Raw genomic sequence first — 6,103 nt, forward strand, 5'->3', positions numbered from 1 at the left:
AAGATGAAAAAAAAAAAAAAAAGCTAGCTGCAGTGGTAATTTTCAGTATAAATGCATTCAATTATTCTTATTCTTGCATCCCAGGTTAATGCTGTAGATGAGACAAAGAAAATCATTCTGCTATTTATTTCCCATCTCATTCCTTTAAATCATTTCATCAAAATAATCTGAACATGAGTATATGGATACTTGTTTTGTTATAAGAATGTACAGTTTAAAAGTCCCTGAGACACATCCAAGAATGGATTGAAATGTATTCAATGTAATTCCATCTATGGGGTCACACAGAGTTGGCCACGACTGAAGTGACTTAGCAGCAACAGGAGCAATGTAATTATTTGCCATATTTTGACACTGGCTTTCTTTGGGATTAAAATGAAAACTGACCTTTCCCAATCCTGTGGCGATTGCTTAGTTTTCCTGATTTGCTGGCGCACTGAGTGTAGCACATTAACAGGATTTGGCTGGAATTCCATCACCTCCCCTAGCTTTACTAATTACCAAGGACTTGGCTCCCTTCCCTGATACTTAAGGAATGTGACTTTTAAAAAAGATATGCATGATATATATACACATATATAATATATATAAAATAATATTTACAATTTTCCAGGCCTGGTTTACAAAAAGCAGAGGAACCAGATATCAAATTGCCAACATCCATTAGATCACACAGAAAGCAAGGGAATTCAAGAAAAACATCTAATTCTGCTTCATTGACTACGCTAAAGCCTTTGACCGTGTGAATCACAGCAAACTGTGATCTTCAAGAGATGGGAATATCAGACCTCCTCACCTGTCTCCTGAGAAATCTGTTTGTGGGTCAAAAAGCAGCAGTTAGAACCTTGCATGGAACAACAGACTGGTTCAAAATTGGGAAAAGAGTACGACAAGGCTCAGCCTGTTTACTTAACTTATATACAGAGAACATCATGAGAAATGCTGGGCTGGATGAAGCACAAGCTGGAATCAAGATGGCCAGGAAAATATCAATCACCTCAGATATGCAGATGATGCCACCCTTATGCCAGAAATTGAAGAGGAACTAAAGAACCTTGATGAGGGTAAAAGAGGAGAGTGAAAAAGCTGGCTTAAAACTCAACATTCAAAAAACAAAGATCGTGGCATCTGGTTCCATCACTTCATCGCAAGTAGAAAGGGGAAAAAGGAGAAACAGTGACAGATTTTCTTTCCTTGGGCTCCAAAATTACTGTGGATGATGACTGCAGCCATAAAATTAGAAGATGCTTGCTCCATGGAAGGAAAAGTATGACAAATCTAGACAGTGTATTAAACAGCAAAGATATCGCTTTGCCAACAAAAGTCTATATAGTGAAAGCTATGGGTTTTCCAGTAGTCATGTGAGAGTTGGACTATAAAGAAGGCTGATTGCTGAAGAATTGATGCTTTTGAACTGTGGTGTTGGAGAAGACTCTTGAGAGACCCTTGAGCTGCACGGAGATCAGTTAAACCTAAATGAATACAGCCTGAATATTCATTGGAAGGACAGATGCTGAAGCTGAAGGTCCAATACTTTAGTCACCTGTTGTGAAGCACTGACTCATTAGAAAAGACCCTGATGCTGGGAAAGATTGAAGGCAGGAGAAGAAGGGAACAACAAGGGATGAGATGGTTACATGGCATCAGCAACTTGATGGACGTGAGTTTGAGTAAACTTCAGAGGTTGGTGATGGATAGGGAAACCTGGCGTGCTGCAGTCCATGGGGTGGCAAAAAGTTGGACATGACTAAGTGACTGAACAACCATATATATATATATATATACATGAACACACGCGCACACACACACATATGTGCTTAGTTGTTCAGTCATGCCCAATTCTTTGTGACCCCATGGACTGTAGCCCACCAGGCTCCTCTGTCCATGAGGACTCTCCAGGCAAGAATACTGGAATGAGTGGCCATGCCCCTCTCCAAAATGCACAAACACACATATATAAATATATATACTTTATTAATACTGCATAAGAATCTTCCTCTCTGGTGTCTGGCCTTTTTTTTTTTTTTTTTAACCAATTTACTGATGCTGTGTAGTAAGTCATTTCGGGACTACAAAGAAGGCATTCAGCCTGGTCAGTTCAGTTCAGTTGCTCACTTGTGTCCAACTCTTTGCTATCACATGGACTGCAGCATGTCAGGCTTCCCTGTCCATCACCAACTTCTGAAGTTTGCTCAAACTCATGTCCATCAAGCCAATGATGCCATCCAAACATCTCATCCTCTGTCATCTCCTTCTCCTCCTGCTTTAAATCTTTCCCAGCAACAGGGTCTTTTCCAGTGAGTCAGTTCTTCACATCAGGTAGCCAAAGCATTGGAGTTTCAGCTTCAACATCAGGCTTTCCAATGAATATTCAGAACTGATTTCTTTTAGGATGGACTGGTTGGATCTCCTTGCAGTCCAAAGGAATCTCAAGAATCTTCTCCAACACCACAGTTTAACAGCATCAATTCTTCAGTGCTCAGCTTTTTTACAGTCCAACTCTCACATCCATACATGACTACAGGGAAAACCATAGCTTTGACTAGATGGACCTAGTCGGCAAAGTACTGTCTCTGCTTTTTAATATGCTGTCCAGGTTGGTCATAGCTTTTCTTCCAAGGAACAAGCATCTCTTAATTTCATGGCTGCAGTCACCATCTGCAGTGATTTTGGAGCCCCCAAAATAAAGTCTCTCACTGTTTCCACTGTTTCCCCATCTATTTGCCACAAATTGATGGAACCATACACCATGATTAGTTTTCTGAATGTTAAGTTTTAGGCCAACTTTTTCACTCCTCTTTCACTTTCATCAAGAGGCTCCTTAGTTCTTCTTCACTTTCTTCCCTAAGGGTGGTGTCATCTGCATATCTGAGGTTATTGATATTTCTCCTGGAAATCTTGATTCCAGCTTGTGCTATTTCCAGCCCAGCGCTTCTCATGATGTACTCTGCATATAAGTTAAATAAGCAGGGTGACAATATACAGCCTTGACGTACTCCTTTTCTTGTTTGGAACCAGTCTGTTGTTCCATGTCCAGTTCTAACTGTTGCTTCCTGACCTGCATACAGATTTCTCAGGAGGCAGATCCGGTGGTCTAGTATTCCCATTTCTTGGAGAATTTCCCACAGTTTGTTGTGATCCACACAATCAAAGACTTTGGCATAGTCAATAGGGTAGAAGTAGATGTTTTTCTAGAACTCTCTTGCTTTTTTGATAATCCAATGGATGTTGGCAATTTGATTTCTGCTTACTCTGCCTTTTCTAAAACCGGCTTGAACATCTGCAAGTTCCCGGTTCACATATCATGGAAGCCTGGCTTGGAGGATTCTGAGCATTATTTTACTAGCATGTGAGATGAGTGCAGTTGTGCAGTAGTTTGAACATTCTTTGGCATTGCCTCCCTTATATGCAGAGTACATCATGAGAAACGTTGGGCTGGAAGAAGCACAAGCTGGAATCAAGATTACTTGGAGAAATATCAATAACCTCAGATATGCAGACAACACCAGCCTTATGGCAGAAAGTGAAGAGGAACTAAAAATCCTCTTGATGAAAGTGAAAGAGGAGAGTGAAAAGTTGGCTTAAAGCTCAACATTCAGAAAACAAAGATCATGGCATCTGGTTCCATCACTTCATGGCAGATAGATGGGGAAACTGGAAACAGTGTCAGACTTTATTTTTGGGACTCCAAAATCACTGCAGATGGTGACTGAAGCCATGAAATTAAAAGACACTTACTCCTTGGAAGGAAAGTTATGACCAACCTAGATAGCATATTCAAAAGCAGAGACATTACTTTGCCAACAAAGGTCCGTCTAGTCAAGGCTATGGTTTTTCCAGTGGTCACGTATGGATGTGAGAGTTGGACTGTGAAGAAAGATGAGCACCGAAGAATTGATGCTTTTGAACTGTGGTGTTGGAGAAGACTCTTGAGAGTCCCTTGGGCTGCAAGGATATCCAACCAGTCTGTCCTAAAGGAGATCAGTCCTGGGTGTTCATTGGAAGGACTGATGCTGAAGCTGAAACTCCAATACTTTGGCCACCTGATGCAAAGAGTTGACTCACTGGAAAAGACCCTGATGCTGGGAGGGATGGGGGCAGGAGGAGAGGGGACAACAGAGGATGAGATGGCTGGATGGCATCACTGCCTCGATGGACATGGGTTTGAGTGAACTCCGGGAGTTGGTGATGGACAGGGAGGCTTGGCGTGCTGCGATTCATGGGGTCGCAAAGAGTTGGACACGACTGAGCAACTGAACTGAACTGAACTGACTTCAGACAGATTAAAAGAAGAAAAATTTTATTAGAACTATGACACTATGAAAGAAGAAAACACATTATTTTTTCACGTACATGTAAGCGTCCACAAGAAAATGAAGACTTCTCAAATTGGCAAAATCTAAGTGCTTATATATTAGGTAAACAAAGAGAAGCAACTGTGAGAAAAGAGTAGAGACAGGAGTTATTTTTACAAGGTTTGTTTGTACAGACTACTCAGTTTCAACCCCTGGCTCCCCTGATAAAAATGTTTCCTCTTAGTATGGTATGGAAGGCATTTTCACTTGAGAAGAGTTTTATCTTCTGCTTTCAGGAAGAATGGGGTGGAGCGGGGCAGGGGAGGGGGCTGTGGTCAGAGCATTCTTCTTGCACCTGCCATTTTAAGTGCATTTAGCTCAAAATAATCCTTATGCCAAAGTGGTATATTTTGTCATTCCTTCAATAGTATTGGTTCTCACATTGTTCTTACTCTGGGTGATCAGCTCACAAAAATCCATAACTTATACATGTAGATTCTTTGCCATGTTTTGAGTGATACATATTTTTAAAATACAAAAAATTTTAGTATAAAATAATTATATATTAGCTCTATGCCAAAAATATAGTAAATGCCCAAGAAATATTAATTATTTTTATTGTGAGGGTAAAGTATTTAAATAAAAGTATAATAGAATTCAACCATTATATGCCGCATGGTCTCAATAAAACAGGACTTATTTTTATGGATAAAGAATAACTTGAGGAAATAAATCAAAATGCTCACAATGACTCCTTCTAGAAAATGAGAGGCAGAGTAAATAAATAACTTCTTTCTGGATCTTTATGCTTAATAGCATTTACAAATCTTCTGCATTAAGGATGCTTAAATTACTAAGAGTGACAGCAGAACCAAATAGAACAGTCAATGAATATAATGTCTGACACACATTATGCAATTAATCTGTCACAAAAATAAATTTTAAAATCTCATGTATTCAGTATTACCCAAATACTAAATGGTTTTGCTTTGCATTTTATTCTAGCAATGTGACAAAACACCAACACAAGATATAGTCTAAAGGTACCACACAGTTCCACGTGCTACTCTACAAAGCTCATTTAATCCTCACTCAGTATCTCAAAACTTTTCACTTTCATGCATTGGAGAAGGAAATGGCAACCCACTCCAGTGTTCTTGCCTGGAGATGGAGAATCCCAGGGACGGGCGAGCCTGGTGGGCTGCTGTCTGTGGGGTCAAACAGAGTCAGACACGACTGAAGCGACTTAGCAGCAGCAGCAGCAGTATCTCAAAAAGACATTGCAGAAACACAGAAACAGGGCTAAATACCCACTCCATTCTTCATTTGGTCTTTGTGGGCCTTTATTACCCCAGTTGTAAACCCAAACAGTACTGTTATGAAGAATAATGGAATTTATACCATAAAAGCAATGTGCACTCTATAAAGGGCAAGACAGCTTTGAGTTAACTCTTATCCTCCTACATTTTACATATCTTGGGGGCATAATCAGGTCTTTGTAATCCCAGTAGCCATCAGAGTTTTTAAAATAAAAAGAGGATCAATAATGGCTTCTTAAATGGAATTTTTAAATGTCTTCCTCTTCCTCCATCCAATAATAGTTCTGACACTTCTGTTTTATAGATTATAAATCTTCAGTGATTAAGATGATCTTTGATAAAAACCAAAACTATTCTTAAAATTCAGTTGAGTGAACCTTTCTTCTGCTTTGTGTGTTGTACTTTCCTAGAAAACTGTTAACCTGCAAGGAGAAACTGTGTTACTTGTCTTGGATTCAATATAATACAAAGTGTGGCAAGAGGTAAGCA

The sequence above is a fragment of the Bos javanicus genome, chromosome 4 (genome assembly GCF_032452875.1).
Source record: "Bos javanicus breed banteng chromosome 4, ARS-OSU_banteng_1.0, whole genome shotgun sequence".
In the NCBI taxonomy this organism is placed as follows: Eukaryota; Metazoa; Chordata; class Mammalia; order Artiodactyla; family Bovidae; genus Bos; species Bos javanicus.